The sequence below is a fragment of the Rhinatrema bivittatum genome, chromosome 1 (assembly GCF_901001135.1).
Source record: "Rhinatrema bivittatum chromosome 1, aRhiBiv1.1, whole genome shotgun sequence".
Classification (NCBI taxonomy): domain Eukaryota; kingdom Metazoa; phylum Chordata; class Amphibia; order Gymnophiona; family Rhinatrematidae; genus Rhinatrema; species Rhinatrema bivittatum.
Window position 1 is genome coordinate 347,050,228 of NC_042615.1, and position 22,503 is coordinate 347,072,730.

Consider the following 22,503-nt stretch of genomic DNA (forward strand, 5'->3'; position numbering starts at 1 on the left):
CCTGGGATTGCTGTTCCAGTATCTGAGGGACTTCAGCCCTGCCGGGCACTTCAGCTCACTACTGCCACCTCTGGCGGTTTCAAAAACCTGTTTAATAAAAGAACTAGTGTGTGTCTGTCTCCATACTCTAAGCCTAGCCGGTGGTCCCTCTCGGGATCTTCCCCCGGGGGCGTGGTCATCTGCCACCGGCCCAAGGATCCACCCACAACTAACATCAGTATTATTACAAATTGATAACTCCCCTATCTGATTGCTCCTCCCATCAGCACAGCGGATTATTACAGATTGCTAACTCCATGGATCCGGCTTAACTCCATGGACCTGGCTTGACTTCGTGGACCGGCCTTACTCCAGGATTCGATTACTCCATGGATCCGGCACAACTCAGCGCCTTGCAGGCCATACCGGGCCTGGCCCAGCACATTGCGGAGCAGCAAGACGCCTTGGAGAAACTTACTGCAGCATTTCATCAGCTACACACACAGAAGGTTCAAGGCACAGCTCCCAACCATGAAGGTCAGTTACAGGAGGTAACTTTAAAGACTGCTGTACCACTGGCAGCTCCAGTCCGCTTTTCTGGAGAAATCCAGAAGACCAGGGGCTTTTTGAACCAGTGCTGCATGCACTTTGCCTTATTTCCTATGGCTCTCTCTAAGACTACCTACATCCTTTTATACTTGGATGGTAGAGCTCTGTCGTGGGCATCTACCTTGTGGGAACGCAAGGACCCCATTTTGCAGGACATAGAAGGATTTATGGACTTGTTTAAACACAGATACCCCCCCCCCCCACCCCACACACACACACTGACGGACACAAGCCAAAATAGACACCTAGACAAAGATAGACAGACACAGGTATCAAGACACAGAACAATACAGACATAGAAAGACAAAGACATCACACACCCAGATACTGACAGACAGACATCCTGCAGAGAGACAGAAGCTCAACACCCAGATAGGTGCAGACCCACCAGCATATCGTGCTTAGAAAAACACAGATTCACTATACTCAGACAGAAGACAGACACACTACTGACAGACAGACTCAGCAAATTCAGATCCAGAGAGAGGCATAGACAAATCTGCCCGTATAAAAACAGAAACATAGGCAGACAGACCCAGAGAGAGATACACATCATACCCAGTCACATAAGCTACACAATACAGACAAATGGTAAGGGCTGGAAAATTATTTAAAAAACAGGTGCTACCCAAAATCTTTTACTAGCTGAGAAAAACACAATTTTACTTTGCCTGTGACACTGTGAGCGGTCTTTAGAGGGCTAGAAAACAGACTCAGATTGGCTGTTTTGTCATAAACCTTTTTTATTAATTACAGAAAAATAAAACAGAAACAGTCTACTTACTTTAGCAATTTTCAAAAGTGAAGAAACAGAAATGTTATTCATAGCTAGTCTGCATTGGCCTTCCATAGGCTTCCTTTTCTTCCCTTGGGCAACGTATTTTCCCTGGATTTAGTGTTTTATTCCCTTCTTAGGAAAATGCCCTCAGAATGAAACTCCTTTCCTGTCTGTGGCTTAAGATGTTCCAGTCTAAATGTCTGGTCCTGGGCTTTTAAGGAGGGTCTACCATATACTCCTTTATATACCATCCCCCTCAACTCAACCTTATCAGGTTGAAAGTCTACCTTTATCCAGGTTAAATCTCAGAGAAGTCTACCACTCTGCAAGATTTACACAGCAAAGTCTCTGGCAGGTTTCTTTCCTGCCAAGCCTGCCCCCTCTGCTTTTGTTCCCTGGAAACTTCTGTCCAAAGCGGCCTCTAACCACTGGAACCTCTAGAAGTTTCTTCTTCAGTGCAGTGTCTGTGGCTTGTTTACTTTGCCCTGTGGACAGCTTCTAGAGAGGATATGTTGAAACTAACTGGGCTGACCTGATTGTCCATGAGCCTGGCCCCAAAAGGTTTCAAACTAGGGATAATTGCCACCATAGAACCATGGGACATGAGAGCTCAGGAAGTATTCCCACTTCCTTAATGACTTGCTCTTTCAGCGTTGTCAGCAGAAGTACTGTTGGTCACCATGTATACAGGTAAGTGTTGCCTTCTGTTTGTAATCGATGTGCCCTCTCTGGGCTATGTCTTTATGGATGAGAGTTTTTCTGCACCCTGAATCTACTAGAGTGTGGGTGGGAATCTCATTCAGCTCAACTGGGGTCATGAAGTCCAATAAGCCTAACCGTGAACCATCCACAAAATTACAGCTTTGCAACTTTGCAAAACTATGCACCCATTCACGCTCCCATTCTTCTTCAAGTGGGAGACAGTTCTTGGTACTCAGGTGGGCAGATACCTCAGAGACATCTTTCCTACTCAGGCTCCACAGTCATCCCTGCTTTGAAGGTCCTCCTGGCTGTATTATCAGGTTAACATCCATGGTTTTGCTTCCTTGGTATCAACAATCTTTGGTCAAATGACCTCTCCTTCCACAGTTGAAAAAGCTGGGGAGCTTGGGGATTGTGAACCAAGCACAGAATCAGAACTGATGCTGTACTCTCACAGCCATGAATCAGAACCTGTGTGGGTTGTCATTCTAGTTTCTGCACCAATTTTGGCATCAATTGTGTCTAATGGCAGGTGGTTCATCATTTCTAGCACTTTCTCCAGGTTGTGCCCTGGCTGTCAGCAAACCCAATTCCACATAGGCAAGTTCAGCCATCCAGGAATTGCTCTAGGAGAACCCAATTGGCAATTTATTTATTTATTTGTTTTTCTATATACCGATGTTCATCTGACATATCACACCGGTTTACAGTGTAAACAGAGGAGTCTGTTAGTGTAGACTTCTTGTTTTACAATGGAACATTGTGTCATTAACATTTTACATTGAATTTTGTAACATGTTGTATTGAACTTTATAACATTATGTAATGAAACTTTACAGCATTTTGTGTGAGTCCTTGTGGTAAGGGTAGTAGAAGGTCTATTGGGAGTCATAATGAAACATTTTAGAGGAAGAGAATATCATTGAAGGTTTGCATCCATTGTAGTGAGAAAGCTTAGGTTTTTGGGGTTGATCATACTATGTGAATATGCGGATTTAATGTGGATGTGTGGTGGTGTGTGGAGGAGCGCTCATGTTCATGTGTTGGGTAGTCGTTGGGTATGCTTTCTGGAGGAGCCATGTTTTTAGGTTCTTTTTGAAAGATTGGGTTGTGAGGTTGAGCCTGAGTTGGGGTAGTAGGCTGTTCCATAGTGTTGGACCTGCCACTATTAGGGCTCGTTCCCTTGTTGAGGTCAGGTGGGCCATTCTTGGTGATGGAGTAGGATTGAGTCCAGTGTTGGTGGATCGGAGTGTTCTCTGGGATGATTGAAAATGAAGAGCAGGGGTCAGCCAGTCAAACTTTTCAGTGTATAGTGTTTTGTGTATGAGTGTTAGAACTTTGATTGAATTCTTTGTGGGATGGGTAGCCAGTACAGGTTTTTGAGGATTGGTGAGATGTGTTCAGGTCTTTTGGTGTTTGAGAGTGATCTTGTGGCAGCATTTTGGAGTAGTTGAAGTGGTCTAAGAGAGTTGGATGGGAGACCCATGAGTAGGGCATTGCAATAGTCGAGTTTGGAGAATAGGAGTGCTTGGAGTACTGTTCTGTAGTCTTGGGCATAGAGAAGTGGTTTGACTCTTTTGAGGATTTGCAGTTTGAAGAATCCATCCTTTATTATTGAGCTTATATGTTTCTTCATGTTGAGTTCATTGGCAATGAGTACACCAAGATCTCTGGCTGAGGAGGATATTCTGTCATCTGTTGTAGGTACTGAGATGTTGTCTTTAAGAGGTGATATTGTCTTGTTGTTAATGTGAAGTATTTCGGTTTTGTTATGGTTGAGGTTGAGGGACATTTGAGATAGTAGTTGTGTTGTCTTCCAAAGGTGGTTGTCCCAGGTTTTTAGTGTGTTTGTGATGGTTTCTTTAATGGGTAGTAGAATATGAACATCGTCTGCATATAGGAAGAAGGTTAGGTTTAGTCCGGTTAGAAGTGTGCATAGGGGAAGGATGTAGATGTTGAAGAGGGTGGAAGAGAGGGATGAATCTTGAGGTACACCATGTGTAAGGGGGATTTGATTGGATTCTGCGGAGTTAAATCTGACTTTGTATGAACAGTTTGTTAGGTAGGATTTGAATCAGTTGAGTGTGGTGTTGCCTAGGCCGATGTCGCTTAGTCTGTTAGTAAGGTTTCATGGTTGACGGTATCAAAGGCGGCAGAGATGTCAAGTAGGATGAGGAGGTAGAATTAGCCGTGGTCCAGGTCTCTGAGAATGTGTCCTGTGAGGGAAAGGGAGGAGTGTTTCGGTGTTGATGTGTTTTCTTGAAGCCATGTTGGGATGGGGGACAGGAATATTGTTATTTTCCAGGTGTGCTGAGAGTTGGACGGTTGACAATTTTTTCAAGGATCTTGGCGATGACGGGAAGATTGGAGATGGGCTGGTAATTTGATGGATCGGCTTTGTCGAGTTGTGTTTTTTTTGAGAATTGGTTTGATGCTGGTACACTTGAGGGCATCAGGGAACGTGCCTTGTTCTAGTGATATATTAACTATGTCCACAATGGGTCTAACTATGATGTTTGGGATTTGCTTTAGAAGTTTTATAGGTATGGGGGTCGATGGGGTGTGCAGCTGGGTTTAGTTTATGAATTAAGGATTCTACTTCGGTGAGGCAACTGTTTCAAATTGGGTCCAGGATGGTGTGGGTGAGATGTGCTGAGTTAGGAGGTGGCTGATTGGTGGTGTGGGTTTGCGGCAATTATTTTAGTAATTTTGTCATTGAAATAGTTGGCGAGTTCTTCGCAAGTTTCTGGTGGAGTCTTCTTGGTGAGGTGTGTTGGGGGGTGGGTTGTATCAGGTCAGAGACGTATGCAAATAAGGTCTTGGGATTGAATTGGTGATCGTGAATCTTTTTGGCGTAGTAAATCTCTTTTGGCTTTTTTGATGTCTGATCTATAGATGTATAGTATGGTTCTGTAATCTGTCTTTTAGTTGAGGGTAATGGGATCTTTTCTCCATTTTCTTGCGGATTGTCTTAGGAGGTTGCTGGATGTTTTTTAGTTCAGGTGTGTACCAGGGTGTTTTGTGTTTATTCGCGGTCTTGATTACTTTTTTGATAGTTGGGCATTTGATCTTTGCTACATCTGAGTTGATGGCTGTCCAAGAGTTTGTCACGGTGTTTGCGTCTTTCATGTCAAGGTCTTTTCAGTTTAGTTTGGTAGGATTTCAGTGAGTTTGTTGATTGGGCATGTTTGGTGAATTCGATGAGTTTGTTAATTCAGTTTGCTTCTGTGGGTGGGTGATTTATATGTAGATTGGTGTGGATGAGTTTATGGTCTGGCCAGGGGATGGTGGTGGCTGTTGGGGGATGGGGGAGGTCTATGTGCTTGTTGGTGAATATTAGGTCTAGAGTGTGTCCTGATTTATGGGTGGGGGACGTTGATTATTTGGTTGAATCCGATGGCTATCATAGTTTCTAGAAGGAGTTTGCCAGTTGGTGAGAGTGGAGATTTGTCCATGTGTAGGTTGAAGTCACCTAGAACAATCGCAGGTATGGCCATGTCGATGTTGGTGGTGATGGTTTCAATTAGGGTGGATGTTTTGGTGTTGTAGGGTTCCCAGTGGGGCATATAGGAGGATGAGTTGTAGTGATTTTGATTTGAAAGGCTGATTTTTTATGGGGGGGTGGAAGGTCAATGGGTGGACTGGTGATGTTGAATTTCTTTAGAGTCATGAGGAGTAGGCCCGCCCACCTTTCTTTTTTGGTCTTGGTATGGAGTAGATATTGTATGTTGCTTTGGGTAGTTGATTGATGAGGGTGTTGTCTGTGTTTTTGAGCCATGATTCCATTATGCAGAATATGTTGGGGTGCGAGTCAATTAGGAGGTCATGTATTAATGATATCTTTTTTGTGATGGACTGTGATATTACAGTGAGGATTGTGATTAGCTTGTTTGGATATGTGTGGTAGTGATACATTTTCGTGTTCTGGAGGTGCGTGCAGGTTTCTGTTTATTGGGGGGCATTGTGTTGGTTTAAAGTGGAGGGGTGTGGTATTTTGGGTGCATGTTGGTGTAGGGGTGTGAGGAGAGGAATAGAGTAGGGAAGTTGTGTGGGTAGAGTGTGTGGTGTGGGGGAGGGTATCGGGTAGGGGATTGTGTGGGGGTTGAATCAGGGGGTTGCTGAAGTAGGGAGGTTTGAGTGAGGGTTAATGAGGCGTGGGTTGGGGGTTGATATGTGATAGGAAGGTGATGGAGGGGCTGGGGATTTTGGGGTTTGCGTGGGAAGGCAAGGGGCTTTGGTGGGGGGGGGGGGGGGAAGGGTGTGCAGCAAGGGGCAGGGTCCTTGGTCATGCTCCTTGGGGTGAATCATTGTTAGGGGTCAGGGCTGGAGGCCCTGGTTGAGGTCTGAGGTTGACTCTTACCCTGATGGGTTTGCGCCAGTCGCTCGAGTATCGTGTATAGAATCGGCTTGTCGGGGCATAGTTCGGAGGGGGGTTGTGAGTCAGTTCTGGTGCTGGTGGATTTGGCTGTTGATTTGTTCAGGTTTATGTGGGGGTTTGCTGGTCGCGCTGCTGAGCATTGGTGGGTGGGTCAATGGATGGATCTGGACAGACTCTGACGAGGGGTAGGAGGTAAGAGGCACAGTGGCAGCACAAAGGGCAATAAGGGCAGGCCTCTTACTAGTACTCTTAAGCGTGCGACGCCAGGTGCGCGGTGCCTGAGGTAGGTGCCTTTGCCTCTGACTATAGTCACTTCCACCTGGCATCTTTTAGCCAATGAAAGGCTTTGTGGAGTTTTCCCGGGCTGTGTGTAGGGTGCTCTTTTGAAATTGTTGCTGGTGTGTTTTGATTGTGAACCCCCTCTCTTTCTAGGATGGTGATTTTGACATCAGAATAACTGGCTCTCCCATCTGGATTGCAGCTAAAGGCTGCTTGACTTTTTCTGTAAATAGTTTGCAGGAATGTAGTCCATATGGCTTCTGGCCAGCCAGGCATTGTGGCAGTTTCTTTAATTTTTTAAAAACAATATATAAGATCTTGCCTACATTTTAAACAAAAACAGGAGGTGAGAGGCTTGTCCAGGTTGTGGTGGTTTCCATTACTTGAGCCATCTGTGTCAGTGCCCTTGTTGCTAGTTCAACACCCCAAGTTGTGGCTGTTTGAGTAGAGTTTGAAATCCCTCTCTGGGTTGCTGCTGCCCTCAGCAAGGGTCTGAATTACTTGGTCCATGTTATCCTATTGCCTATGATAACATAGAGATTTCTTGAAGGCCCTGCCCAGTTCATGCACAACAAAAGTTTCCTTTTCCTTAGAAAAAAGAAAAAAACCCTACCTGTTTGATTCTAATTCATATATAAATCCCTTTCTTCAGGTGAAGCTACTCTCCTTAGCCTTCTGTAAAATAATTTTCTAGCCACAGCAATGAGGACCCAGGAAAAAGAAAATATTGTCCTCTTTTTGACATGGTTCTCTGCTTGCATCTGGTTTAGCACAGAAAACCCCGAACTGACACCATATGTGACATCTTGAGCAGTCTTTGGCAGGCCAGAGAACAGACTCAGGCTGGACTCTGACTGTTTTCTCATAAACATTTTTATTAATTACAGAAAAATAAAACATAAACAGCTCTGCTTACTTTATCTATTTTCAAAAGCAAAACGAGAGCAATGTAATTCACTGCTAGTCAGTATTGGCCTTCCCTAGGCTTCCTTTTCTTCCTTGGTGTCTCATGTTCTCCTCCTGGCTTTAGTTTCTTATCTCCTTCTAAGGAAAATACCCTCAGAACAGAATTCCCTTCTGTCTTTTGGTATGGTGGACCAGGCTAAATGCCTGGTCTCGAGATGTTTAAGGAGGGTCTACCATACACTCTTGTATACTGCCCAACCTTTTTTGCTTTTTCACAAATTTTTCTTTTTTTTTTTTCTTATATTTTTATATTTTTTCTTTTTTTCTCATCTTTTGTATTTTCTCATGCTTTGATTTGCTTATTATTTATTTTTATACTTTTTGCCTTTGTTACTGCTTTCCTTACCTCTTCCTTCTCTCTCCTCTACTTCCTTATTCTATCTGGCCTCTTTGTCCATTTCCCCCCTACCTTACCACTTCTTTTCCCCTGGGTGGGCAACAGCTGTGATCTTTATCCCCACGTAAGAACCCAGTAGCTACAGAAATTTCTTCTGGGCTGGAGCATGAGGGTGGAAGCTCTGTTTGGATTTTGGAACACACAGTGGCTCCTCTTAGATCCAGTTCTTCCACAGAGTAAGCACTCCCTTACCAGGCCTGCTACAATGAAATTAGCACTTTTCCCTGGTCCCCAAAAGAGGCATAGCTAAGCTGGGGCATGCTTACAATGATATTACTATGCTCTATGATCTGCCTCCCTCCTGAACCTGCAATGCCTCCATATCACCAAGATGCAATAGTACAGCCAATTTCTCTTCCCTGATAGGGCAGCCAGTGTACCCCACTTCAAGATTTCTCATGCCCCCCAGGGGCCCATCCTCCTGTTTGCTTACACCTGGCCTGGTGGTCAACTGGAATACTGACCTTAGATCTGCCATAGATAGGATTGCTCTTTGGAAAACCACCAGCAGCAAAACCCCCTAACCAACCCCCTGGTTCATGTCAGACCTGAAAGAATTAAAAAGATTTGGCAGGTACCAGGAATTAAAATGGTGGAAATTGAAATCACAATTGACAGGAATGAATGTAGATGGCACCAGGCAACCTACCTCTTGGCCATCACTAACACAAAGAGAACACACTACACAAAAACCATCAGTCCAGCAAAAAACTCACCCAAAAAACTTTTCCAAACTATCATCAAACTCCTGGGATCCTCTCCCTCCCTCCCTGACAACCATCTTTTACCGCATCAAACTAGACATATTCTTCACAGATAAAATCATGCATATATGATCTGATCTTAATCGAGTGCCAAGGGCAAGTCTGTCACCAATATAATATAGCCTGCCACCCCAAACTCTGACTTCCATCTGCTTCTAAAAGATGACATTGATAGTACCTTGCTCACTTACCTCAAAAAACCACTGCCCTCCTGGTTGAACAAAACATAGACTTAATTGGCATCTCAGAGACATGGTAGTTGAAGGAGGATGGTAGTGGAAGGAAGATAACCAATGGGACAGTGCTATACTAGGGTATAAAATATATCACAAGGATAGAGAGAAGCAACTTGGTGGCGAGGTGGCACTTTATGTCTGGGATGGCATAGAGTCCAACAGGATAAACATCCTACATGAGACTAAATATACAATTGAATCTTTATGGGTAGAAATCCCTTGTGTGTTGGGGAAGAGTATAGCAATAAGAGTATACTACCGTCCATCTGTCCAAAATGAGAAGGACAGTGAAATGGCAAGAGAAATTAGGGAAGCTAACCAAATTGGTAGTGTAGGAATAATGGGAGATTTCAATTACCCTAGTTTTGACCTGGGTAAATGTAATATCAGGACATGCCAATAAACTTCCTGGATAGAATAAATGACATTTTTATGGAGCAATTGGTTCAGGAACCGATAAGAGAGGGAACAATTTTAGATCTAATTCTCAGTGGAGCACAGGATTTGATGAGAGAGGTAATGGTGATGGGGCTGCTTGGCAATAGTGATCATAACATAGTCAAATTTGAAAAAAATGACTGGAAGAGGGACAGTAAGTAAATCCATGGCTCTAGCACTAAACTTTCAAAAGGAAAACTTTCATAAAATGAGAAAAATAGTTAAAAAAATGAAAGGTGCAGCTACAAAGGCTAAGAGTGTACAACAGGCATGGGCAATGTTAAAAAATACCATCTTAGAAGTGCAGTCCAGATGTATTCCATTCATTAAGAAAGGTGGAAGGAAGGCCAAACAATTGCTGGAATAGTTAAAAACTGAGTGAGAGGATGAAAGATTTAGCCAAAAGATCTTCATTCAAAAATTGGAAGAAGTATCCATCAGAAGAAAATAAGATAAAGCATAAGCATTGGAAAGTTAAATGTAAGACATTGATAAAATAGGCTAAGGGAGAATTTGAAAAGAAGTTGGCCGTAGATGCAAAAACTCATAATAAAAACTTTAAAAAATATATCTGAAGCATAAAGCCTGCAAGAGAGTCGATTGGACCGTGAGATGATAGAGGAGTTAAAGGAGCACTTAGGAAAGATAAGGCCATTGTGGAAAGACTAAACAAATTCTTTGCTTTGGTGCTTACTGAAGAGGATGTTGGGAAGATACCCGTTCCAGAGACAATTTTCAAGGGTCATGATTCAGATGAACTGAACCAAATCATGGTGAACCTGGAAGATGTAGTAGGCCAGATTGACAAATTGAAGAGTAGCAAATCACCCCAGGGTTCTGAAAGAACTAAAAAATGAAATTTCAGGCCTATTACAATTAGGGATAGATTTTCAAAGGGTTGCGCGCGTAAGATACGCACGCATTCCCCGAAAACTTACCCCTACCTCCCCCTGCGCGTGCCGAGCCTATCTTGCATAGGCTTGGCGGTGCACGCAAGCCCCGGGACGTGCATAAGTCCTGGGGCTTGAAAAAATGGGCGTTCCGGGGGCGAGGTGCTGGCCCAGGGGTGGGACCGAGGCCTCTGGAACAGCCACCGGGCCCGGGGGTGGAGAGCCGGCGCGCACAAGTTACGCCTGCCCAGAGGCAGGCGTAACTTCTTCAATAAAGGTCAGGGGGGGTTTTAGTTAGGGCTGGGGGGCGGGTTAGATAGGGGAAGGGAGGGGAAGGTGCGGGGGGGGGGGGGGAGTGGGGGCGGAGGGAACGGAGGCTGGCTACTTGGCTCAGCACGCGCAGGTTGCACAATTGTGCAACCCCCTGTGCACGCCGACCCTGGATTTGTTCTCCCTTAGCCTATCTTTTTATTAGTATGGTTTCACTCTATTGATAATTTATATTTCTTGATATTACTGTTTATGTTAAATTATTATAAATGCATAATTTTCTTTGTGTATAGGGAGGATGTGACTGGGGGTGGGTAGCAGGCTGTAAGTTTCACCTAGGGTGCTTAATAAACTTGCACTGGCCTTGGCAGGAGGAACTTGTGAAGCTGGAAGATTAGGCATCCAAATGGCAGATGAAATTTAATGTGGACAAGTGCAAGGTGAAGCATATAGGAAAAAATAACCCATGCTGTAGTTACACGATGTTAGGTTTCATATTAGGAGCTACCACCCAGGAAAGAGATCTAGGTACCATAGTGGATAATACATTGAAATCATTAGCTCAGTGTGCTGCGGCAGTCAAAAAAGTAAACAGAATGTTAGGAATTATTAGGAATGGAATGGAGAATAAAACAGTGGATGACATAATGCCTCTGTATTGCTCCATAGTGAGACTGCACCTTGAATACTGTGTGCAGTTCTGGTTGCCACATCTCAAAAAAGATATAGTTGCACTGGAGAAAGTACAGAGAAGGGTGACCAAAATGATAAAGGGAATGGAACAGCTCCCTTATGAGGAAAGACTAAAGAGGTTAGGACTATTCAGCTTGGAGAAGAGATGGCAGAGGGGGGATATGATAGAAGTCTACAAAATCATGAAAGGACTTGAACAGCTAAATGTAAATCAGTTATTTACTCTCTCAGATAGTAAAAGGACTAGGGGGCACTCCATGAAGTTAGTAAATAGTTCATTAAAAAAAAATAAATCAGAGAAATTATTTTCACTGAATGCATAATTAAGTTCTGGAATTCATTGCCAGAGGATGTTGTTATGCCAGTTAGTATAACTGGGTTTAAAAAAGGTTTGGATAAGTTCCTAGAGGAGAAGGCCATAAACTTCAATTAATCAATAGGGAATAGCCACTGCTTGTTGCCTGTATGAGTAGCTTGGGATCTATTTAATGTTTGGGTACTTGCCAGGTACTTGTGATGTGGATTGGCCACTGCTGGAAACAGGATGCTGGGTTTGATGGACCCTTGGTCTGACCCAGTATGGCATATATTTTGTTCTTATGTTCTACGCCAAAGTGAGCCTGCTAAGCCACATTCAGCCTATCATCAACTCATTGATTGCTGAAGTCCACCTACCACCCACCCTAAGGAGAGCACTAAAACCTACATTGAAGAAACCCAATCTTAAAAACTACTGCCCGATCTCAAACCTCCCTTTTTTAAGCAAGATAATTGAAAAGGCAGTCCTAGTACACCAGATTTTGCATACCAGAGTCTTACTGGAAGTTTGTAAATGCAATAGCTGGTCTATTTGCCTGTACAAGACAGATCAGTACATTGTTTGAATAATTTCAATACTTGCTCTATGACTAACACTAGAAGATGGACAAATGTATTCTTAAATATCTTCATGGAAAAAAAAAGATGTATTTCAAGTTACAATATTTCAGTTACAATGTTTCAGACTTAAAAAAACTTGTTTTAACTTTAAGATTCCTGAGCATCTCCCAACATTCACACATTGATGTTCTGAAGACTTTGAGGCCTAACAAGGTGACATCAGTAGGAAGCATACCAGAGACTTTCTTTCCTCAAAAGAGTGTCAGTATAATGTCCTTGTAGGCATCACTTGGCACGTTCTTCTTCAGTGAAAAGTAAAGCTTTAAAATGTGTATATGCTTTTTACAGCTCTATATATTACTAAATTCTGGGTTATTTTGGTGAAAATAGGATATTGGGTCCTAGTGCTGGAACCAATCCCCCATTTATAACATTATTCTTATAGGACAATTGTTTTCTACTTACAATGATTCAACTTAAAACATAGTTTCAGGAACCAGTTATGTCCTATGCCTGATAACTTCCTGTATTTTGTGTTATGAAGCTTCTGGGGAAAGAATAACTGGTTATTTATATTTAGATGCAAATTTGAATTCTTGGACTAAAGATGGAAGATCTATTGGAGGTTATGTATACAAGCTATTGCAATCAGGAATTGGCTGGAAAGCTGTTAAATAACAGTTGGCATACTTATCTACTTGTAAAGCTGAATTCACAATTCTATGCAAAATTATCAAAGAAGGAAAGTGGTTAACTAAAATTCTGGAAGAACTTGGATTTATCAAGTATTGTAAACATCCAACCTAGTCTGCACTAAAGGAGAAAGAGAGATTTGGCAGAGCATGCTTCGAGCTTCAGAGAGGCTGAAATACCATAAGGATAACTAGAAGAGGTGATTTTCATGGTATGTCAGATTAAAATAAAATTAAGAATCATCTGATTTGTGCTTGTGATTCACAGATCAGATTTCCAGCACTCTGCCCCCTTCCATATCACTTTTGGGCTGTGAACAACCAAAACCTCTCATATCGGAGTAGTTCAGGAGTTTTAGAAATCATGGCCATTTTTACTGTGAATCTTTGGGCAACAGTTCCTCAAATGAAAAATAGTCTTGTGGGCAGTGTGAGCATTACGTCTGTATGGGAAAGGATTGCCATGAGAGAATCATTTTGAATGGTAAAGTTTGAAAAGAGAACTAAAAGGAAAATCCTAACACAAATCAAAGAGGTTATTAGGGAGTTATGAAGACTAAGGACCGAAAGCCTTATTTTCAGAGTTTCAAGAAATTTATGTGAACTTGTGGAACTCAGCATCTGGTGTGCCTATGGTATATGTCCTTTATTGCTAATGGTTTAGAGGAATAATCATATGCATCACAGAGTAGTAACATCCCGGCCCTCAGCCTATTTAATTATTTATTTAAATTTTAATTGTATTAGATTTTAAATCACTTAAAATAAAATAAAGATGACTTATGATGCAGTATAATTCTAACAATACTCAAGCATATAAAAAGAAACAAACAAAAAACAAACAAACATTGCAGTACATTGAAATTCCTCATTCAAAAGGGGGATGTTAAACAAAATAGAACAAGGAAAAACAATCACACCGGAAACGCTACCAAATTGAAACTATAGCTGACCCTTCTCATCACCAATCTCATTTAGACATTACTATCCCTCTGACTTATCTAAAAGAAAGGTCTCCAAGTGGGCAGGGTCTGTAAAAATAAACTTATTCCTCTGATAAGATATCAAACATTTACAGGGGGACTTTAGATAAAAGGAGGCCCCCAAACCAAGAACATGCTGTTTGAGGTGATGAAATAATCCCCTTTTTTTGCTTGAGTTTCCTTGGATTCATCTGGAAAAATTTGTATCCTTTGACCAGAAAAAAAACCTTCTTTATTTTTTTAAATATTGATGAAAAACTGAGACCTTATCTGACTCAAAGGCAAAGGAGTCAATAAATATTGCTTGGGTAGGAATATTATACTGAGAACTTTGTAAAAATAACGATAAATCAATGCTAGCAAAGGGAAAAAAAAGATGCCTGAGGCTTCTTCTTCTGAAGCAGGAATCTTTTTTTTTTTTTTTTTTTAATATCAGGTACAGTATACAATGGGAATTTAAAATGCAATATTACAAGAGTTTACTTTTTGGGTACTTGCCAGGTTCTTGTGGCCTGGATTGGCCTCTGTTGGAAACAGGATGCTGGGCTTGATGGAGCCTTGGTCTGACCCAGTATGGCATTTTCTTATGTTCTTATGTTCTTAAATAGCTCAGGTCCAGAAAGTAACTGAGATTTTGGAAAGTTTAATAACTGAAGATTCTTAGACCTCATCTTATTCTCCCCTGGCTCCAACTTAAAATGTAAACCCAAAGTATCTTTAACACTAGCAGTAGATTGTAAAGTAGTAATCGATACAGAAGAAGATGTCACCTGAGACTCCACAGACCCCCCCCCCCCCAGTCTATTTCAAAGTCAATCAATTTAGACGAGGTGCCTGCAGAAAAAAACCCAAAACAGAGTTAAGATACAGTTCATGTTAGGGATGTTTCTGTACATGTAACAATCCTCCAAATATCTCATTCAATGCCTCACCCACCTCAGACCCATTCCATGCATGAGGTGGTGGTACAGCGTCAGGAACCGAGATCTGGTTGTTTACCAGACCAACCTCACAAGCAGATGATGTTGTAGCAATGCTAATACCTTCAGACAAACAAGTCAAAATGGAGACAACACCCACAAGGGGGTCAATCTACCTGGCCTTCACCTAGCATACACTCCAAAAATCCTTGAGTGGAAGATAGACCATGCCGAGAGACCTTATCACCGCTCCCAAATGGCTGAAGTTGAGACAATGGTGGTGAGCGCACCAGGACTCAGCGAGATCACAGATGCTTCCCCACTGGAATCTAACTGAGCAGATGTTAGAGGATGCTGCACATGTAAATTCACCTGTCCTCTCACTCGGGCTGATGCTATTAAGGGATCAGAAATCTTCCCCTTCCTCTTCCTTTCCATAGTGCAGATGAAAACAAGGGGAGAAACACATTTTTCTCCAGGGGCACTACTTTGGCGCGTGGCTTCGGCAGCTCTTTGATGGCTTTTAATAGGCTCCCTGGAGCTCCTGATGATGTCAGTGCTGAGCTGTCCCCAACGAGCCCTACATCGAATCTCACTCCAGGGCCTTAGGAAGGACACGGTCAGTGAACTAGGCCAATAAGCCCCAAGGCCCCAGTCTATTTAGTCTCTGAAAAGAGCAGTTTTCAAAACTGATGCTGTAGTACAAAATGGGTTGGAGACATTGGGTGGAGACATTCCAAGGGGCAGGAATAGGGCAAGATATGCAACAGTGTATACATAGATTGTTTTGGAGGGAAAAAGTAGCCACAGAAAAGGCAGGTGCAAATCTCTGCAGGTATTTTTCCCTAGGCAAAGTACTTTCTCTTTGAAAACTGATGTAAAGTCCACAGGAAAAAGTACCTGTGGACTTTGCAATTTACCCGCAGATCTATGAAAATTGCTCCCTGAATGTGCTAAAACCGACAAACTCCATTCTGTTAGTAGAAAATGAAACCTTTCTTTTAAAATACATTATTAAAAAATGTTGTTCATGTTGGGTGTCTTATTTTCTCTGGCAAGGTTTCTGACCCTTTCAATTTATTTTATCAGGCTAATCTGGCAATTTATCTAACAATAGCCACCTTGTCCGCCTTATCTCTTTCCCAGTAATGACTCATAAGTAAGTCGGAGCCTTTTGACCCTCTGGTTTTAAATTCTCAGTCCCACCTCACTTGTCTTTGTTTCCAGAACTTAACAGTGATCTGATGGTGAGGAACTTGTTTACAGCTGCAATCTTTCTCAGAACCCAGTCTTGGTAAATTTCAGCAGTGACCACAGCTTTTTCTTTCTTTTTTTTTTTTTCTGTCAGTTAATCAGAATCATGATGTTGCCTCAGTCTTGCTTTCTCCAGAGTTCCTTTTCTGTTGATTGGTCCATCATTTCCTTCCTTCCTTACTGAGTGACAAATCCTATTGCCTTAGTGTGTCACTTGTGTGTGCAGTGAGGTAAAAGACTAAAATCGCTTAATGTAACTCCCGGCTCTATTGGTCTCCAAGAAGCGAATGATGGCTGAATATCAGATTTTACTGTTGGAAAAGGGGATATTGGACTGCTATTTATTAGGTTTTCAAACCCTCAAAAGTTAAACACAAAAGCCCAAATAAGTATTTGGAGGAAGCAAGAGGCTGACCTTCTTTTGACCCTCATAGTTCCTTCCTATCACTTCTTATGAGATGAAAAATGTAATTTTTCTTTTCTATCTCTCTCATGGAAAATCATGAGACACACCATGCCACCCTCTTTGATTTTACTCTATTCAGTAAAAAAAAAAAAAATCTCAGAAAAAAGTTTAAAAAGTTCTGTTTGGAGGAATTTATCAATGCTTTTAAAGAGACAGTGTCATGATGAGTGCAGCACATTGCCTGTTGAATGCCTCCTTCTGAGGCAACATTCAGCCCCTATCAGAGCAGCCCCTCCCTGTGTCGATAATCAACCCTCTGTCAGAGAGGGAGTTCCCCCCATGGCAGATCAAGTAACTCCACAAAGTCAAGTAAGCTGGCATCTCTCGAGTCTGTCTTTAGCCTTCGCCTCCTTCAGATCATCAGACACTATTACCCCAAGGTCTCTCTTCCAGTTCATGCACATCAGCCTCTATCCACCCAACACATACAACTCCTTCATATTGCCACATCCCAAATGCATGACTCTGCATTTCTTGGTACTGAATCCCAACTGCCAAATCGTTGACCACTCTTTCAGGTTTCCTAGGTCACTTCTCATTCTTTCTACTACTTCAGGCATGTCCACTTATTGTCATCCACAAAAAGACAAATTGAAATTTTACCTTCTAATCCCTCCGCAATATCATAAACAAAGATATTGAACAGAACTATTCTCTGAACCGATCCTTAAGGACTCACATCACTTTTCTTTCTTCAGATTAGGTTCCATTTAACACAACTCGCTGATGTCTCTTGGTCAGCCAATTTGTGATCCATTCCACCACCTTGGTACCTTCTTCAAAGCTTCTCATTTTATTTATGAGCCTTCTATGAGGGACCATTATAAAAAAGCTTGCTGTTATCCTAATAAATCACATCTAATACTCTTCTTTGACCCAATTCTCTAGTCAACCAATCAAAAAAATCAATCAGATTTATTTGACAGGACCTTCCTCTGGTAAAACCATGTTGTCTCAAATCCTGTAACTCAATGGATAGCAGTCTCTTCATTAATTTTCTCATCACCAAGGTAAGGCTAAACAGCCTGTAGTTTCCAGCCTCCTTCGTGATATCACTTTTGTGAAATGGACCACAACCATCTTTCTCCAGTCCTACAGCGCTACTCCTGTCTCCAAGGACTTTTTGAACAGGTTCTTCAGTGGACCCATCAGCACTTCTGGAGCTCCTTAAGTGTCCTGGGATGTATCTCATCCAGCCCCATGGCCTTGTCCATTTCAGTTTTTCTAATTCCTCCCAAACACTTTCTTCTATATGTTTAATATCTTTATTCAACAAGATGAAAAGCAATACTGTATTTCGGCGTATAAGACGACTGGGCATAAGTCAACCCCCAACTTTTCCAGTTAAAATATAGAGTTTGGGATATACTCGCCGTATAAGACTACCCTTCTGTGTCACTACATAACCATACTGTATGTGGTACCCAGTATACAACAACCAGCCAATCACGGCAAGTGATGTACCTTACCGGCGATTGGCTGGTTGTTGTATACAAATCCTGCTTGGATTGGTCAGCTCTCCCTGCCTGCCAGCCCTCCCTGTCTCCAAGACTATCAGAGCGGTAACGCATCCCTCTGGCCCACCCTTGTATCCTATTACCGGTACCTCCTTCTCTGCCTCTCAGATCTCGCTCCTGAGGACTGCAGTGAAGCGGCGCAGACGTGCATGTGCGAGATCTGAGAGGCAGGAGGAGGTACCGGTAATAGAGATGTGAATCAGAACGGAATCGGTTCTGATTCCGGTTCCGATTCACATCGTGTTTTTTTTTTCGTCCGGCCCGATCGGGTTTTTTTTTTTATCGGCTGCGCCCGAGCCGATAAACAAAAAACCCACTCCGACCCTTTATAACTAATCCCTCAGCTTCCCCCACCCTCCTGACCCCTCCAAAACCTGCCAAATTAATTAAATACAACCCCCACCCTCCTGACTCCTCCAAAACCTGCCAAATTAATTAAATACAACCCCCACCCTCCTGACTCCTCCAAAACCTGCCAAATTAATTAAATACAACCCCCCACCCTCCTGACCCTCCAAAAATGCCAAATTAATTAAATACAACCCACCACCCTCCTGACCCCTCCAAAGATCTGCCAAAATTTCTACAACCCCCACCCTCCTGACCCCTCCAAGACCTGCCAAAAGTCCCTGGTCTCACCCCCCACCCCTCCTGACCCCTCCCCTCCCCAAAAGTCCCTGGGGTCCAGCGGGGGTCCAGGAGTGGTCCGGGAGCGATCCCGGACTTCGGCCGTCGGCTGCCAGCAATCAAAATGGCGCCGACGGCCCTTTGCCCTTACTATGTCACTGGGGTCGACCAATGGCAGCGGTAGCTCCTGTGACATAGTAAGGGCAAAGGGCCGTCGGCGCCATTTTGATTGCTGGCAGCCGACGGCCCAAGTCCAGGAGATCGCTCCCGGACCGCTCCTGGACCCCCGCTGGACCACCAGGGACTTTTGGCAGGTCTTGGGGAGGGTGGGGGTTGTAGTAAATTAATTGGCAGGTCTGGGGGGGTCAGGAGGGTGAGGGGATTTGTTAGATTTTTTTTTTTTTTATATTCGCTCCATAAGACGCAGACATTTTCCCCCCACTTTGGGGGGAAAAAAGTGCATCTTATGGAGCGAAAAATATGGTAATTATTCGCCCTATAAGACGACCCCGGCATATAAGACGACCCCCCGACTTTTGAGAAGATTTTCAGGGGTTAAAAACTCATCTTATACGCCGGAAAATAAGGTAATACAATTGAAACATTTAGCTTTGCATGTTGTTTATACATTCACAGAGTAAAGTACTACCAAACATAAAATCTATGTCTTTATTTTTAATTTTTTCCACCCTTCATTCCTCAATGGCTTCTCCTCCCCCTACTGCTATAACTACCATAATACACACTTTGATCCAGGATTCATTACTTTTACTCATCTAAGACACAAAATCAAATACAGTAGGAATATTACCCTTTCCTTCCACCCAACTCCCTTTCCATCAACCTCTTCTCCACCCCGGATTTCATCAAGCCCTATATCACTTCTCTCCCTCCTACCCACAACAAGAACCATATGAAAGCAGGATCATTATTCCAACCCAAAGTTATGTTCAGTTCCCATCATTAATTTATAAAGTGTTCAGAATCAAGCTTCTAGTGTGGGGTGAGAGGCTCTGTATATAGTTATCCCACACCTCCAAAAAATGTTATCTATATGAGAAAGTAATGGAGGAAGCCATAGATTCTATGAACATCATATCAGGTAACAGGTTTTTCCATTGCCAATAAGAGGGCAAGCCTCTTCCCTCCAGATCAATAGGATTGATTTTTTTTTTCCCAGAACAAAGGCCTTCCTAGCAAAGGCCAAGTCTCCTTTCATTCTGAAGTGTTTAGGGAGCTCCATCTCAAACAGCACCAATTTCAGAATGAGGGGAACAGTATATCCCAGTATATCACTTACATAACTCAGAATTTTTCCCCAACACTTTCTTCTGTAAATGGGATGTAACTATCCCACTCACATCCATTTCTTGCTAGTCAGCAATGGTCCTTCTCCAGTGTCTTCCTAAAACTGAACTGAAGTATTTGTTTAATATTTTTATTTCGTCATCTTTGTCCACATTTGACTCCTTGTTTCATTTCATTTAGCATGGCCAGAAAATAAGACATTTGGACCACACACAAAAGGAAGAACACCACAGAACTCCACTTATGCCATCAATTCTGCCCTCAAGGACCAATTTACTCACACATACAGTATATGCACCTTTTGTTTGCTTCCTGAAGACCTCAGACCTGAATATTTATTCCTGATTTAGGCAAGATTACGTCTGAGTGGAAACACTGCTACCAGCATGCAATTCCTTTCATTGCTATGAGCTCTTTTTTAAACCCTTTTAAATATCCATTCTGATTTGTGACAAATAGTTTCTGTAGCTTTTAGAAGCACATTAAAACAAAAATATTTTGAATTTTGCCACTCTCCAGTAATTTATAGAATGTTCTGCCATGTTCTTGTACAACCTGTACCGTGGTCTGCTTATTTGGAAAGTCTAGCCTGCTATATGATATGAGATCATCTCATGATCAATTCTCCTCCATGCTACAGCAAAGTAGTACATCAGACAGCTGTACAAATTATTTATTTCAAATGTTACTGCCCTCTTCAATTACAGTCGATTCAAAACAATAACAAATGATCATGCTCATTGCAATGAATACAAACCTGTGAAGCAAGAGGAAAAAGACATCAGAAAAATGTTGGTTATATATTATAAAATCAAGCTGCCTATTATCTCTACACATTCATATAATTCAAGACAAGGAATAGCGCCTTTGTCTAGTGTCTACATACATACAGTATTTGAAGAGATCTGTCAAGATACCACAAGGAACAACTGACAGTTACTAGGAGGATGTTCACACAGCACAAACACCCACTGGCATTGATGGACCATGAAAGCCAGTCCAGTACTAAAACACTTTATGGATATTAACTCCAATCATGGATGGGTTATCTCCAGTAACAGGACAACTACTTTCAAATAATGCAAAAACCATTTCTTGACAGAAGGGCACACATTAAGGAGGATGAGAACATTCACAGAAAAAGTAAAAAAAAAAGTAAAAAATAAGAATAAAGGACACAAGATGTGGTGAACAGAGTGGAGAAAGGTGTGAGGGGGCTACTACTTTATGTGCATATTTTTGTGGATTGATCAAGCAAGGTATTTGAACATCTGTTCTGTTTACTGTTCCATCCTAGTCATAATTTGCTGGTGATGTTTCTTGCATGCCTGTGAAATGGCTATCACACATTGGAATCATGCAAGAAAAATGTTTGCTCATATCCATGTTGATAAGTGCTGATATTCGGATGTATCTGGAACAATGGATATAACTTGTTGCATGCAAAAAAAATGATGTTCAGTTTGTTCGTTCTGTATGTTTGGCTTTGGTAATTTGTTACATTTGGTTCCAATTAAAAATTATTATTTATTCATGTCATTTGGCCATTTATTTTCCATTAAAATTAATGGGGGGAAGTAATACATATCATTTTGGGCTCTAAATTGGGGGGTTTCTATTCAAATTTAGTGAAACTTATAGCAGACATCTGCAACAATCCATGACATCAAGAGTGGCATATATATATATGGCCTAAGGCACCTGGATAGGGCAAAATAGCCCAGAGGCATCAATGCCCCAAGGTCCTGTGAGAGGAGTAAGGAAGCATCGACAACAGCAAAGTAGAGGAGTTCCTAGTGGATTAGACCAGTGGGCTGAGAAACCAGGGAGGCCAAGGTTCAAACCCCACTGCTACTCCTTGTAACCATAGGGTAAATCATTTCACCCTTTCAGGTGGTACCAACGACATTGACACGAACACTTTAAGGCATTTTTAAAAGAGAGGCAAAGGTCACTATCAGTAGTTACAAGAACATCACAAGGTATCATGAGAGGGGCGAAGGTGGTAGCATCGATAGTGGCATGAACACCTCAAGGCACTAAAAGAGGGACAAAGGGCACCAATCAACAGTAGTATGAGCACTCCAAGGCACTGTGAGAAGACCCCAAATGATACTAGAAGCATCATAAGTTCCCCAAGACACCATGAGAGGGGGCAGGAGCAGGCCAGGCAATAACAATGTCAGAACAACTTAGGAGGAGAAAGTTTATCTTTTTTGTTCCTTTTTTTAAAATGTTTTGGTTTTGGAGCCAGAACCCCCCCCCCCCCCCCCCCCCAGTATAACCAAGTCTCTGTTCCTACTGGGATGTTTGGCTTAGGAAATGGTCTTCCCCTTTTCTCTGGCTTTTCTGTTGTTGCCGCTTTTAGTGAAAGACCAAGTTCCCAGACTAGTATCAGCGGCCTCCCCTGAAACCAGTGCTAATAGTTGGAAGCATTTAGAAAACTTTAAGTAGCCTTTCCTGCTTTGAAAAAATACA